Below are 17,093 nucleotides of genomic sequence, written 5' to 3'. Positions count from 1 at the left end.
CTCCTGCCCAGTCACTGCAGCTTCTGCTTAGCTCCCTCCTGGCAACAGTCCGTGCAGCTCCTACTTAGCTCCCTCCTGTCTACAGTATAAGCAGCTACTGCTTAGTTCCCTCCTGTCCACAGTCCCTGTAGCTCCTGCTTAGCTCCTTCCTGTCCACAGTACCTGTACCTCCTGCTCCTTCTTCCTGTACACAGTCTCAGTAGCTCTTGCTTAGCTCACCCCTGTCCACAGTTACTGCAGCTCCTGCTTAGCTCCCTCCTGTCCACAGTACCTGTAGCTCCTGCTTAGCTCCCTCCTGTCCAGTGTACCTGTAGCTCCTGCTTAGCTCCCTCCTGTCCACAGTCCCTGTAGCTCCTGCTTAGCTCCCTCCTGTCCCCAGTCTCAGCAGCTCCTGCTTAGCTCCCTCCCGTCTACAGTACCTGCAGCTCCTGCTTAGCTCCCTCCCGTCCACAGTACCTGTAGCTCCTGCTTAGCTCCCTCCTGTCCACAGTCCCTGTAGCTCCTGCATAGCTCCCTCCTTTCTACACTACCTGTAGCTCCTGCTTAACTCCCTCCTTTCTACACTACCTGTAGCTCCTGCTTAGCTCCCTCCTGTCCACAGTCTCTGTAGCTCCTGCTTAGCTCCCTCCCGTCCACAGTACCTGTAGGTCCTGCTTAGCTCACTCCTTTTCAGAGTCTCAGCAGCTCCTGCTTAGCTCCCTCCTGTCCACAGTACCTGCAGCTCCTGCTTAGCTCCCTCCCGTCCACAGTACCTGTAGGTCCTGCTTAGCTCCCTCCTGTCCACAGTCCCTGTAGCTCCTGCTTAGCTCCCTCCTTTCTACACTACCTGTAGCTCCTGCTTAGCTCCCTCCTGTCCACAGTCCAAGCAGCTCCTGCTTAGCTCCCTCCCGTCCACAGTACCTGTAGGTCCTGCTTAGCTCCCTCCTGTCCACAGTCCCTGTAGCTCCTGCTTAGCTCCCTCCTTTCTACACTACCTGTAGCTCCTGCTTAGCTCCCTCCTGTCCACAGTCCAAGCAGCTCCTGCTTAGCTCCCTCCTGTCCCCATCTCCTGATTGCCCCCAGTCCCCGCTGCTCCTCTGGTCCTTCTGACCGGTAACTGCAGTCCTTGCTTCGCTCCTCTCCCAGTCCCTGCAGCTCCAGTTCTGTCTCAGCGGGTTCTTGCAGTTCAGTCTCTTCTTCAGCAGTTCCTGCACCTCAATCGCTGTCGCTCTCCAGTCCCCGCAGTCCTTCTGCCCTGGCGAGTGCATGAGGGTCCTGCAGTGTCCCCTCTCCAGACTTAGGCTCCTTGTCTGTCCCCTGCTTCCCCGCTTGAGTCCTGCAGTTCTTGCCCTCCCTCTTTCACCCCTCTCTCCAGTCCCGGAAAGTTTGAACACCTGCTCTTCCGGCCCCCTCTGTCCTGCTCACGTCCTGCGGTCTTATTTCGTGACCCCCGGTGCCCAGAGGTCGGCCCCACACTCAGCCCCTGCTCCCTTCCTTATGCACTCCTCTTCGTGTCTGTAGCGCCTATTCCTGCACTGGAATCTCCAGCCCAACCCCACTGCCCCCGTGGGCTATCACCAGCCTCCCTTCCCATTCCCCCTTCACCGGGCCACGGAGATCCCGTCCCTAGCCGAGCCCCACCCGCGCCTGCAGCGCGCCCTCCTCGGTCCCTGCAGCGCGCCCTCCTCGGTCCCTGCAGCGCCCCATGCAGCTGCCCGCGCCCGGCCGGCTCTCATCTGCAGATCATCCCGTGTCCATTCACTCGCAGCGACCAGTGAGACGTGGGAGGGCCGAGAGCTGCACGGAGCCCCGCCCAGCATTACGGGGCATCTCTACACGCCTTCAGATCCTCACTAGGCAACAGCCTCAGCTCATCTCCCAGATACACCTCCCACCCCCGGCATTACCTTCTCACTCAGCGACTCCTCCCCGGCCAGCTCCCGCATCCCCAGCTGATCCTACACACCTCTCGAACACCCCACCGCACAGTACGCCCTCAGCTGAGCTGCTCTATAGACATGTCTCGCGAACACCAAGCTCCCCGAGAGGGCGTCCCTCCACACACCAGGCCACTCCGCAGGCACTACCACCTTACTGACCCACTCCACACAGCTCCATCTGAGACCCCTCTCCACCCCACCGCCACACCCTATCTCCACCATAGTCATCTCCCTCTCACAACCGGCTCTCCACCATAACAAATGATTCTGTCGGGTCATGCAATTGCTATGATTTAAGTAACTAATACACTGCCACAAATACATTTAGATAGCATTAGACAATTGAATTTTGGAGAAAAATGATATGATATGAACACACTTAAGGAATAATGTTCATAGGAAAAGGAAGGTGCACTCCAATAAAGTCAGTTACGCGAAAGGTTTGTTTGAAAGTTCTTCTCTTTATTCATTCTTTTAATAAAAACGGCACAGCCAACGCGTTTTGTTCCCCTAGTGCCACGGGAACTTCGTCAGGTCTTACGTAGAGGTCACATAAAAAGTGGTAAACTTGAAACAGAAAGATGATAGTCCTCACTAGGTTCCATCACCACGGTTGGGTCATCCCATACATTCATGTTCTCGCAGCTAGTCACAAAGGTCAGCACTGTTGATGCTTCTGAAAGAAGTATACTTATTCGAAAGTCAATAATTAATATCCTCCTGTAAAAGGGGTCCTCCTATTTATGATCACCGTATTCAATTAAAGGTACTAGGATTTATACGATGTTACATCAGTATTGGCGAATCGTATCTATGATAGGGCACCGTTCCAAAAAATGGAGTTAGGAGATGAAGGATGTACTTCGCCCTCAGTGTAACCCGACGCCCACCCTATCGGTGTTTCACCCGTAATGCGGATGAAACAAGTCCCCGTGGACGGAACGACTGCTCCTTATCACAGGTGCCGGGGACCTGTTTCATCCGCATTACGGGTGAATCACCGATAGGGTGGACGTCGAGTTACACTGAGAGCTCCTTTTGAGGAGACCTACCTCTGGATTGAGAACGCTTCTCTTTAGGAAGTGTCTGTCTAGTACTTTCCCATTTCTTTTTAGAAGTAGTGAGAGTGTTTTTAATAAAAACCTTTTCAGGATTTTCTGTTAGTTGGGGCTTTACTGGTTTCCCACCCAAACTATCTCTACCTAGTTCTTCATAGGATTTTTCTATTATTCTGGCCAGATCATATGGTTGCTCAGTTACATCAAGTTCTTTTAATTTTGGCGAATCACCACGGATGCTGCTTCACCTTTAATATTATCTAATATTATATCTGAGACCTGTTTGAAATCTTTAAGTAATTTCATACCCAGATTTAAAGCAGGCTCTGCCCCGTATTAATTTTGAATTTGTTTCAGGACATCTTGTATTACCGCCGTAGATGGAACACCATGAGTTTTTGTGTAGATTGCAGCAAATACTATACCCCAAGTGTCGCAGTCCTTCAGGTGTGGTGCGATCCCCATTGGTAAACAGATTGTTAAAATTCTGTGTTTCTCATGAGGTGTACTATCTGGAAATACTGCCTCTATTTGAGTAATTTTTTGAGCTATCCCGAATGGAATGTGTTCCCTTTTTGCGGGCAATTTACCAATAACTGACTGTATAGTCTGTGGTGTAATTTTATTTGTGTTCCCCTGGTAAGGGGTTTGCTTTGGAATCCTCATAGGAGGTTGGACTGTTAGAGTCTGCATGACATATTGAACCAATTGTATATATATATTTTTATTAGTTGTTTTAGTTGAACTAATAGTTCTGGACCTGACATTTCTTCAATGGCAGGATGTGGTGTATAGCTGGCTAGTACCGGCCATGTTGCTCCTGGTCTACCTAGTGGACCGAGCCTGGTAATGTGAATTTGATGTTGTAAGGCGCCTTTAAACCAGAGCGCATGCTCTTGGTATGTTAATGGAATTTCAATGTCCTCAAAAGGAACGTATTCCATTGGAAGTTCCTCTACTTTGTAGAAGTGGAACAAAGGGGTTACTGGATTTGCTTCAGGTAAGAGACTCCATGTTTAGAATACCTCTGTCTGCCGATATTCATGTGCCTCTATGACAAAGATGACCCTACCACCTCTTGATGATAGGCCATTTGTTATAAGCTTTATAGTGATGGTTTTCCTTAAATTTTCCAGGATGATTACAGCATCTGGGTCATTTTGTTGGAAACCTGTAACGTCTAAACCCGGTTGGGCTGCAGATCTTGCAGCTCCACCGTTCTCGTCGTCACTCATTTTGTTGACTGAAAGTTTGCAGAGCAAGTTTCAAGGAAACAAAGATAAGGTGAACAATATTTTGGAACACTGTATCCTTCAACGTTGAACAAACCAAAAAAACGAATACATATGATTTTCATCCTACTGAGTAATGGCGGATACTTTATCCTTTTACCCACTCCAGACGTCTATTGGAGTATTTTTTCGGGAAAAAGGGGTCTCTGAGAAAAGCACGACTGAGTTACTCTAGTATCTAGCGTTAAATTAGTGCCTTACCAAACGTTGGGTTTAGGTCGCCTAGGTCTCTATCGAATATATTAGACTTAATTGTGAGTGCCAGCTAGCTCAGAGGTCACTAGAAACTTTCTCGAATACACAAGAAGGGATTAGTTTCTGACAACCGCATAAACATGAAAACTTTGTGTGCTGAGAAATAGAGAGACGGGCGTTTTCAATAAAAGTATTCATTGAACAGTCTTCTTTCACATGCAGAAGAAATGAACTGCTACAATCGTAATACTGGCTGTAAAGTATAATGCGTACAGCAAGAAGAGTATTATGAAACAATACTGTAAAAGCATGGTATGGTTTCTAAGCCATAAAATACATACATAAATAATAAAGACTAAAAGTACTCAACAGGTGCTTCTAAAATACGCCTACCCCGATGTACGTAACCTAGGTCTTAGTACAAGGGAAGAAGTAAGTGAGGTGTAGCATAGGTTTAGTTTTCTTTGCCAAGAATCTATCCAAGATTTCTCTTAGAGTCTTATCAGCTCAGTACCTTAGTTTAGAATGAAGGAGGTCTGGTATCTCTGTCTCGGGACTCGATTTCTCAACATCCCGCGAGGGGAGCTTGGAAACACTGGAGCTGGATTCTCAGCGAGAGAAAGGCAGCCTCTCTGTCAGTGCGTCAGCTGGAGGGTCGGCTTCCTTCGGCACTTGCTGTAGCGAGATGCGTCGGACAAGTAGATAGTCGAACGGCTCGAAACCACCGTGTGTTTGTTAGGGCAAGTGTGGGCATATTTATACCTTGAAGGTGCTTGGTTTGACGTAAAGTCGGACATAATAACGTTACCAAAGAACCCCAAGGGAATGGTAGTTCTTTGAAAACGCCATGATTTCTAGGACAAATCAATATTCAAGAAAGGGGATGTCCCTGACTGCTGAAGCCAAGTTTTCCAAGAAATCGTTGTGGCTTTTTAGAACTAGTGGAAGTAGCCATGCCATATTTGGACTAGATGGGGTATGTCGAAATATGGGTATGATTTCTATGCCTATATAAGGGTAATGTGAATTACACCTATATAAGGGCATGAATCGGAAAAATTACACTAGGGTCCTAAAACGCTATACACTACTAGAGTTCTTTGGTGGCTATCGGGTGGACGGAACGACTGCGCCTTATCACAGGTGCTGGGGACTTGTTTCATCCGCATTACGGGTGAATCACCAATAGGGTGGACATCGGGTTACACTGAGGGCGACGTATATCCTTCACCTCCTAACTCAATTTTTTGGAACGGTGCCCTATCATAGATATGATTCGCCAATACTGATGTAACATCGAATGAATCCTAGTACCTTTAATTGAATACAGTGATCATAAATAGGAGGACCCCTTTTACAGGAGGATATTAATTATTGACTTTCGAATAAGGATACTACTTTCAGAAGCATCAACAGATGTACTTCTCAACCAAACCTGCTGACTGGTGGTGATTCGCAGTATGAATCTTCTGTCTGATGTGTAGTCCCTCACAAACTAACTGAATAAGCTTGGCATTCAAATGACTTCCGATATCATTCCAGATCAAACAGGGCAAGCCGAAGTGAAGAAAGAACTCCTTAAGGAGTATCTTAGCAGTCGCAATGGCTGTATTATCTTTAGTGGGGTAGGCCTGAACCCATTTACAGAACGCACAGACAACCACCAACACATACTTCAAAATATTGAACCTGTCCATCTCTATGAACTCCATTTGCAGTACCTCAAAAGGGGAAGTGGGAGATGCAAAATTACCGGGTGGTGTAGGGGTACCCTTGCCAGGATTGTGCATCATGCACACTATGCAGTATTTCACTAAATGTGTAGCTGTCTTCGAGATGTTGTCATTTTGCCATACAGGATCTAACAACTTGCAAATACCCTTAGCACTGATATGAGTCCGGCCATGGGCCATTGTCACTACAGGAAGAACATATATATCTGGCAACATCCATCATTGCTTCCTTGACTTATCAATCCAACATCCCTCATCATTCAAGTTTGCTGTACTTTCTTGCCACATTGCTAATTCCTCCACCATGGCCTCACTCTGTATCTACTTCACATTGTCAAGCGTATCCTCAAACATGGAGAACTCGAGCACCCATCTGGTGGGACCTGCTACAAACATTCTTTTCATCTTAGTTCGGGCTGTTTCCTTAGCTGTCTGATCTGCAAAAGCATTCCCCTTACCCACAACGTCAGTAACATTCTTATGGTTGCTGCACTTTACTATCATCAATTTCTTAGGGAGTGCCAAAGCAGACAACAAAAACCTATATATGAGAGGTCTGTGCTGTATTCTCGTCCCATGAGAAGTAAGGAACCCTCTCTCTGCCCAGAGTCCCCCAAAATGATGCGCAACCCCGAAGGCATATTGTCTGTCAGTATAAATATTGACAACCAGTCCCTCACTCAATTCACAGACTTGTATGAGGGCCACTAACTCTGTAGCTTGGGCTGACTGATAGGGAACTCATGATATCTCAACTAGTGTGCACAGAATAGTGATTGCATACGCAGCTGTTGTGGTGCCATCTGTCAATTTAAAACAAGAGGCATCGACATATAGTTTCCCTTGGGTTCAGATAAGGGAACATCAGTATGGTCTACCTGTCTTTAGTCTCTTCTTACGTCTGGAAGATACAATCATGTACGTTGATTTCCTCATTCTCTGAAGGGAAGGATAGTCATTTTTGTATTATTACAGAAAGCGCACAACCACCCATCTTTTGGACGTACAGTACAAAGCATTTAGCATAGTTAGGGTTACCAAGCACTGGAGCCGAGCAAAGCACAGTTTTTTAAAAATTCTTTTTATTAGCAAAAGAAATCAACAATACAACACACAAACAATGACCAGGGTGTATCGGGTGACCACAGTTACATATTTATGGATGCCGCTCCCGACAATGACAGCGTAAGATTAGGAAGAAAGGAAACGGGCCTAGGCGTCCTCCCTGTCCATCTCTGTAGGTTCCAGTTCTGGCGGCTCTCAGATATCACCACGATAGGCATTCCAGGCTCCCCAGATCTTGACCCATTTGCGGGGTCGCCCCCTGGATAGATACACTGACTTCTCACGAAACATACACCAGTCCAAAGCGCAGTTTTTAATTGCTCAAAATACTGCTGACACTCTGGCATCCAAGGCAAGGGTTCATGCACAAAACACAGTTGATGGACAGAATGCAGAACAATGTCTTACATTCACCCCAGTACAAAGATCTTGGCCTAAATCCATCGTTTTTTTGCACTCCACACCACCCTAGGTCAGACAATGGCTATATGCAAATCAGCCTTGACCCTGTGCCTCATGGGAACAGTCCAGCCCGAACTACCAAGCCATGTCTTTCCTAGACCGGAATCAAGCATCCAAGGACCGGTTTCTGGTTTTCAGCCTTCTTCAGCCTGGGTAGCTTGACTCCAGTGATGTGGAGGGCCTGGGACTCACGTCTGAGCATACCCAGCCCACTCGGGGTGAAAATTGCAAAAAACACAGTTGATGGACAGAATGCAGAACAATGTCTTACATTCACCCCAGTACAAAGATAGGGTCTAAATCCATCATTTTTTTGCACTCCACACCACCCTAGGTCAGACAATGGCTATATGCAAATCGGCCTTGACCCTGTGCCTCATGGGAACAGTCCAGCCCGAACTACCAAGCCATGTCTTTCCTAGACTGGAATCAAGCATCCAAGGGGTTCATGCACATCCTTTAGTGTTAGCGCAAGCAGGGGCTTAATAAGCAACGAATAGCCAGGTATCCCTTGTCTGCAATAGAAAGTGATGCCTATGAAAGCATGCACGTCTTCCTGAGTTTGCAGGACAGACATTTTAACAATGGTACTGATGCACTCAGAGGTCCCTCTCCTACCCTCCTTCGACAGTAGGTGACCTAAGTAGGTGACCTCCTGCCGACAATACTGAAATTTGGAAAGGGATACTTTATGGTCATGTTGAGCTAAATGGAGCAGTGGGAGAAAGCCTCTATCTATGGGAAAGGAATGTGTTAATAAGAACAGTGTATTCATTAGCAGAACAAGGCCTAACCTTGGAGAAATTAACATTTCCAAAGCATGCTTCTCGAGTCAGGGAATACGTAGCTGACAACATGATTCAAAATGGCGGCTAACCATAAAATGGTGCCGGGAATGCTACCTTAACACAAGAACGTAGCACAAACAAAATAGCAAAACTTTTTCATTTCATCATTGGCATGCTGACACACTCGGTGCATCAGGTGAGGAAGGAGCGGATCCATTGGAGAGCTTGTCACACATACTGGCTCTGTGGAGGCAATGGACAAGAATAGGGTGGGCAACAGTGTTGAATGTGATCTCGTGCTGTAGTTGGGCTTTAAACAGGATTGTGGAGGATCAAGGAGGTAATTGTTGTTGAGATGATCAGCCAGTTGTTTACTGATAAGCTTTTCTGGACTTTAGCTGGATAGGGAAGCAAGGAGATCAGTTGGTAGCTAGACAGAATCTTCTGGTCTGCTGAGGGTTCTTCAGAAGTGGTAGCATGGTGGCATGTTTTCAGGCATCTGGGAACATGGCTGTGGTGAGAAAACCATTGAGTACCAGGGTGAGTTCAGAGAAGATGGTATTAATCTTTTGGTGAAGATGAAGTATGGGCAGTGGTCCCATGGGAATCCCGAGTAAATAGAGCAGATGGTCGAAGCAGTTTCTGTCATGAATATTATTTATTTATTTATAGTGTTTTATAAAGCACGAACATGACCATCAAGGTATCAGAGCGCTATACACAGAGAGCTGAGGATGGTTGCCGTACAGTAAAGACACCTGTCACTTAAGATATGCTGACTGTAGAGTTAAAGAGCAAGGTATAAAACAATCTTATACAATATCGAATGTGTTGAATGACAGTTTCACAAAAGTTCTCATATTTAGAATTCGAAGAACAAAACATAAAAAAAGTATAACATTTCCAATTGGGTGAATGCCAGTTACAAAAGAATTATTTTATGACACTTGTTTTTTTCTAGTTGTAAGGCTATAACTTCCCTCTTGAAAAGCCTGAATTTTTTTCAGGATTTCAGTGATTGCTTCCATGTAAAGATTGACGAGAAATTATATAATTGTAGATCCCTGCAGCAGCCCCCGACGATGTCTGCTACCTCAGATAGGGTGTTGCCTATTTTGACTCTTTGTTGTCTGTTCTGCAAAAAGGAGATGAAGCAGTTAAGGATGGCTCCTGAAAGGCCCATTCTGATTTAAAGAGTTTCTCTGAGGCGTTTGTGGCTAACTGTGTCAAATGCAGCTGATAAATACTGGAGTATTAGGAGACAGGATTTGTTTTGCCTAGAGAAATTTGTATATCATCTAGAATGTTTTGCATGGAGACCTTAGTATTGTGTCCAGGTCTGAAACCAGATTGGTGTTTGTCTAATAGGTCAAAATTCTTGATATGTGCACATAGCTGATTGTGGGAGTATTTTGCTATCAATTTAGCAAGGAAAGGCAGACTTGTTATTGTGGATTCCCGGGTGCTTGTTTAATCATTGGAAGCCAGGGAAAATGGATGGGTCTGCTTTGAGCGCAAAATTGTTGTAGATGTGTTTTTTTGTCACTGAGGGAGAGTTAGGTGCAGAAGTTCTGCGATGGAGTGATCATGGAGATGGTAGTGCAGGAGGTGAAACCCTTCACTATTGCAAACATTTCTTAGGCGTTGTTGAAGTTGTTCTCAATTTGTTCGGCCAGTGCTGGTCATTTGGTGGATCAACGTTGCTTATAGTAGAACTGGCGGACTGCTTTATAAAATGCATTTGTAATTTTCATCTTGGATGTTGCTTCATCAGTGTTCAAGTTGCTTGCAGTAGTGTAAGAAATGGAGGTGTTAGTTGAGGGGATAGGCATCCACTTTGGGTAGTAACTTCGATCCTTGTGAATTCTCAAAGTCACTAAGTTAATCTGAGCTCAACACAAATGATAGCTATGCACAGAGCAGACAGGCTTAACTTAGAGACAATGTATAACGTATTTATGCAGTACTAAAACAGTAATAATGTTAAAATGCAAAACAATAAAAATCCCAAAACAAAATAGAAAAATAGGGTAAAATTTAATAAACAAAATTACACCAAATGGCAAAAAATCTAATAAAGGGAACCAGAGAAATACATGTTTGAAGTTTTATGTAGAAATTGTGCCAAAAAGCACAAACTGACCATAACTGTCAATAATTGACATAGAACAGGATCTAGGCACAATTTGACGCTGACACAATGGAACATTCATCCTGATCAATGATTTTACTTTTTGACTTCAGTCTTTTTAGGCCCAATCCACTACAGGGGTACATTTCAAAAGCTCCCCAGGATCTCAGGGGAAACCCTTAGAGACTCAAAGGGTGGCAGACAGAGGCTAAGAGAAGGGGCCAGTTCCCACTGGTTAGATGGGCAACTGCAGGAGAAGGCTTCTTGTAGCTTGTTGTGTCCTTGTTGTTTCAATAGGAGGTCAGCGTTATGACTCTTGGAATCCACTTCTTTGTCCTGAGGGAGAGGAGGTCCCATGTTGTAGGCTCTTTAGAGGTCTCAGACGGCAGGCCATTCCTCTTCTGATCTTTCACCGGTCCAGGAGTATCGTGAAGGGGGTGCCTGGATGCACCACATTTTTGTCTGGCACAAACATGGGTGGTAATGAGACCTGGGGACCCTCTAACCTCTGGGGTAAAAGTTCCCAGGGGTAACCTTTCCCACGTTGAGAACTTTCAACATGATTGAAGTCACATTAAACATTGGCTATGAGGGCTGGCTGTGTGTATGACAGTATACTATGATAATTCTAGTGTTCTCTCATATATTACACTAAAATCCAGTTTCATGCAGTCTCGGTGCCACCAACAAACTCAGAGACAGAAGTTTGGTAGAACAATCAGACAGTGGACATACAAGAATTGTTTTGGCACCTTGTTTCCCTGCTATGAAGTACGCCTCAAATATTATATGAAGAACCCTAGCAGACCTGTAAAGCTGGTCTTGACACTCCAGCAGGATCTGACATTGTGCTGTCAATAAGAGGCCCTCTTTGGTTGGGGCCGGTCTGGCTGGGTGAACAAAAGAGGATGTGGCCTAGTGGCTAGAGCGGTCGACCTCGAAGCTGGGGAACCGGGTTCGAGTCTCAGCAATGACGCTCAACATCCTTTGATTCTGGGCAAATCATTTAATCTCCCCATGCCTAACAAAAATGAATTTGTCTTTTTGTAACAAAACCGGTGCTCATGTAAAGCACTCTGATATCCGATGTCTCGGGTCTAGTTTGTGTTATATAAAACTCTAATAAAATTAAAAAAGAAGAGTGCAGGCTTAGGTGTTAGCTACATCTGCTTGTGACAGGATAGACCTCTTTGAAGTTAATAAAGTCATTGGGCCCAGCCTACAGATCCTTTTGTCAGAGCTCAAGGATATTCCCCACACCCAGGGGCTTTTGTCTCTATCCTGGGAGAAAATGTATAATTCCTTTATGCCCATCGAAATGATAATTATTGACTGTCAAAAGGGAGAGTGCCAAATGCAGATTTAGCTTCCAGTGGATTCAGGCAGGGCAAACTTGACTTTTTAAAAGTCATCTTTCCAAAATATTTGTTCGAAATCAGACTTCGCCAGTGAATTGGGCGTGTAATAAATATTTTAAACATCCAAAAATTAAATTTGTAGTTGTTTTCTAGGCAGAGATAACATATAGTAAACCTAATAATGCATGCAAATGCTTTCCTTTGGATCAGCCATCCCTGGTACAGTGGAAGTTACTTTTAGGGCTTTTTACTCCAGGGGCATGCTAACATGAAACTTTTACAAGCCCTTCTTTTAAACACCATACATCCTGTCTTATGGACTATGAAGCTTACTCAGGGGTGACTTATTAATATCTAAAAGGGAGGGTTAAGGCTGGGCTTGCTTCACTGGGGCACAGAAGATGGAGTCAGCACATGTGCAGACAGGACTTCGCTAAGAGAGAGTCCCGCCGCCTGTCCCTGAGGGAGAATAATCATCTCGATGACAAGTTATAGACAAAAGGTGCATCTATAACTCACGTAAGAAGATGAGCAAGTGGACTCATTGATGAAGAAGGGTAAGTGAACTACTTACTCTCAACTTGCTACCGCGAGGTAGCTTTTTACAGCTCGGTACTGGAGAAGGCCCACAGACCCATAGGGGCTCCAAAGGGCCGAAATATGTCGACCTTCACTAGGTGCTGTGGAACAGTAACTCTTCCACCTAGCACCACCTACCCTTTTAACCTTACCCCGTCCTTGAGAAATTAAAGATTGCACTGAGGAGCAGAGGTAATTTTAACCACACTCCACACACCTCCTTGCACTTTCTAATCACAACTGTTGGAAAAACCAGATGGCCTCCCTCCAGGTGGAGGAAAGCTATCACTTGGAGCACCAAACACTCAAGTGAATGAAAAAGGCCAAATAATAATGCTTTTCACATAACCAAACAGGGCGGAGAACCAATATATACCGCACCGAATGTTTAATGTGAATGAGGGTCTTTAAACGATGAGAACCCGAGACCCTGGCAATACACAGGACAGGTGTCCCATTCTCCTTTGATATCTATTATGCCTGACGGAAGCCAAATGAATCTCTGCTTTTCCCTCCCTCTCTGCACAGTCCTCATCTCTCAGCCCAGGGTCTCGCATCATGCTTTTTGGTTATTTTGAAACATTTTGTCATGGGTGTGGCATATTTCACTGTGGTTATCGCAGCTACTTTTTCACCTCTTCCTACCCTTCTATCGTCGATTATCACTGTCTTCTCACAATCACCACCCCATTCCTTCCTTTGTCTTTTTCAAGCCCAGCTACATAGTCTCATTATTCTATTTACTCACAAAACCACAACCAATATGACTATTACCATGGCGATCAGCAGTAGACTCGAGGAGAGGGAAGGGGACAAGAGAGAGAAATAGAGACCAGGGATATTTTCACACTGCCGGGCTCTTTCCCTTGGTGATCATATAAGTACTTTTATCAATTATTTCATACCTTACTCTTCTCTTACCAATACTTATATGCCAATGTAAATCCACTGAATTTTCTTATGAAAAGTCATTGCAGCAATATTTCAGTTCCAAGTCCAAAAGGTTGTCTCTTTTTGAGAATAATATTGTGTAATGAATTAATAGTCCTAACATAACTCCTGGTGTCAAAACATAGAGCAAAATAAAGTTTTAATCCTAACGGGTGACTCTTGGTGAAATGACAAGGGGCCTCATTTATGAGAAATGACGCATCGCTGCGTGAAAACAGCGATGCGTCACTTTTCACTGCGCACTCCTTGCGACATTCCTGATGCGTCATATTTAATGTATGACGCATCATGTCGCAAGGAGTTACAGATACGTCAGTATTTCTGACGTATCTGTAAGCGCAAAAGTGACGCATTGCTGGAGTGTGTCACAAAAGTGACGCAACTCCAGCAATACGTCCTTTCACATGGGGCAACCCCATGTGAAAGGGCCTGCGTCAGTCTTACGCCTGCTGTGAGGCAGGTGCAAGATTTTGACGCAACGGCGTCCTAAAAGTGACGCAGTGAAATCTCATAGATTTCACTGCGTCACTTCTACGACCCTTCATTGCGTCAATAAGCCCCCCTTGCATACATTATACCTGGCGCAGGTATAATGTGGCGCGGGGGTTTACAAAGTGACGCATCTACCTAGATGTGTCACTTTGTAAATATGGCGCAACAAGGTGCATTTTTTACGCCACGGGTGTGTCACAAAAAGTGACGCACCGGCGGCGTAAAAGGCAGGCCCCAAGTGCAAAATAGATCTATTATTAGTAGTAGTAGTATTAGCTTTTTGTTTACATTTCTTAAAACTTGTATACAATAAATTGCAAAGTACAATACATTTCACACTATAAAGATAATTTTTTAAAACAGCAGGACTAATAAATACAAATAAGGTTACATGTTTAAAGCGTCCCTGCGTAATAGATATCACTTTCATGGCACAACCAATGATTTTGCCGACGTTCCCATAAAACAAAATCTAGTCGCATCATTAATTGTTCTCAGGCCGTTCTTTCTGAACAATGGTCTCAAATGTTTTTTCCAAAAATGAAGAAATTTAGGACAGACACAGAGAACGTGTTAATTGTTGCCTTACTTAAAAGACACAAAGGCCATTGTTTCATTGATTTATTCCAAACGCCCTCAAATTGGGTGAGAAGGATATATATAGGAAAATAAACCTTACTAAAATGTTAATCACAAAAGGATCAATTGACGAATCTAAATATCCTGTCTTATATGTTTGTAGGAATCAAGAACATAACAGCTGTTTTTAACCGCGAACATTTCTCAATATCAGCTTCAAATTGGAAAAAAATAATTGCTTGCTTAATTAACTTTTTATTCAGCGGTCTCTTCATGAAGGGAGTTTGTAACTTGTCAGCAAAGCAGATACATTGTAGTTAGAAAACATATCTTTATACCTACTTGTGGAGAGAATTTAGGATTTGATCAAATGTTTTACTGAGTTCTCTTTAGCCAACGCACACTCACAGATGTAATTGAGCAAATTAATGTTGATCTCGGACAAAATAGATGGTAACCCTATTTCCAATCACAGTTTGGCATGGGGCATAGATTTTCTGAAACAAGGGCCTTGTTATTTATGAGTTTGGTCCTCCTGCAGCACCACCACTGCTGCGCTTGCAAGAGGACCGCCAAGACTGTGGTGCGCCTACTTGCTCAGTGGCGGCTGGTGACATTTGAAAGTGGTAGGGCGTAACTATATTGTCCTAATGAACCGCAGCGAGCGAGCGAAGCGAGCAAGCCGGAACAACTTACGGAGGGTTCGGGGGAGAAAATTTATGAAAAAAGAGTGGTCAAATGGTGCATTTTCAAGCAAATTTGAGAAAGCAGGAAGGTTAATAAAGCAATTGTGAAAGTGCAGTTATTACATTAAAAAAGAGATGTCATATAACATAGGTAGCTGCTTATTCAGTATGTGTGTCTTTGCTCTCCCTGTGCCCTTACATATCACTCCTCTGTGTCTTTGCTCTCCCAGTGCCCTTACATATCACTCATCTGTATCTTTGCTCCCCCTGTGCCCTTACATATCACTCCTGTGTGTCTTTCCTTTGTCTGTGTCCTAACATATCTCTCATCTGTGCCTTTGCCTCTCCATGTGCCCTTACATATCACTACTGTTTGTTTTTGCTCTCCCCCTGTCATTACTTATCACTCCTGTTTGTTTTCCTCTTCTTGTGCCCTTGCATATCACTCCTGTCTGTCTCTGCTCTCACAGACCCCACTAGCTGGACACAGCAAGAACAATTGTCACAGTTAAAATCGGAGCAGAACATTTCATACGTAAATGGTATTATTGCTGCTGATATTAATCTTTTACATCACACATAACAAATAGCATTGTATCTCGATGCTTCATCGTCATACCTGATATACACCGTCACTAAACAGCAGAAGTGCGAGAATCCCTAACCGTGTCCCCAGTAATGATCGTCATGTAGCAGCAGCATATTGCTTCGATTTGAAAAACGAGCTGCCCCATTGAAGGAAGGAGATAACAGCCACAGAAGCCGTCAGTGCATTGTTTATTTTAGAAAGCACTATATCGTGATAAACCAGTTCAAATGTCACTTGTGCTACTGCTCCTTATTTTTTACATATGTGCGTCTGTTTGTTATTAATTAGAGAGTGGCAGAATTCTATACAAAAGAACAATCCGTGGCTTAGGCCCTCATTACAGAGATGCAGTTTCACTCGGAGAGCTAACTCGGAGTTCTATTACTCCGCCCACAATCACAGTGTCTCCAAGTGTGCCCCCCCCCCGCTCATTTTACTGCGGCAGGACTGTAGACTCTGGGCAGCAGCACAGTCTGCCACCCACAAACAGTCTCCCCCCCCCCCCACCCACCAGCAGACTAGTACCGTCAGAAACCCAAGACTCCCACCCAAGCCACCCGCCTGACTGCAGCTCTCCAACTAAAACTTTCTGCCTGCTCGGAATTAGTTAGTAGTAGAAAAAGTCTGCCGTTTTCTCCCTGGAATGGGGGGAAATTCATGGCAACACATCGTGTCTTTCACCCGGTATATTCGGTTTTGAGCCTACCGCAAATTTGCTCCTCGCTACCCCCCCTCCCCGCCCCCGATATCCCCTCACCAAGTTCCAGCCAACTACTAATGAGTATTTATTTTAGTGGTTTAATGTTCACTCTTCTCGGCTGGAGCGCCCAAACGCCGCATGGAGGATCCGCCTCTGCAAGAGAGTTAGAATGACTCATTTCTTTCCCCCTCTTTTAGTTTGTTTTACAGGCCATAACTGTGCTATGTTCCACAAACATGTACATTTTAAAATCAAGCATATATACAGTTGCTCACTGTGTAAGTGGGCATGATAACCACTTGCTAGAGATTAGAAGATTGTTTATCTGTGGCTGAATAATATTCCATAGACCCAACTGAACAGGCTATTAGCGAGGGGAAGGCAGTACGAACCAGGCTTGGATTTTCAGTTGAGAAAAGTAAATAATAAACTTTTACTTAACTTACCTATACCATCCCAAGTTCCCGCCTTCAAGTTCCGACTCGGACTCCAGCAGACTCCCGTCGTCCTGTTCAA

The sequence above is a fragment of the Lissotriton vulgaris genome, chromosome 7, assembly GCF_964263255.1.
Source record: "Lissotriton vulgaris chromosome 7, aLisVul1.2, whole genome shotgun sequence".
Lineage (NCBI taxonomy): Eukaryota > Metazoa > Chordata > Amphibia > Caudata > Salamandridae > Lissotriton > Lissotriton vulgaris.
Note: the sequence above shows the minus strand (reverse complement) of the source record.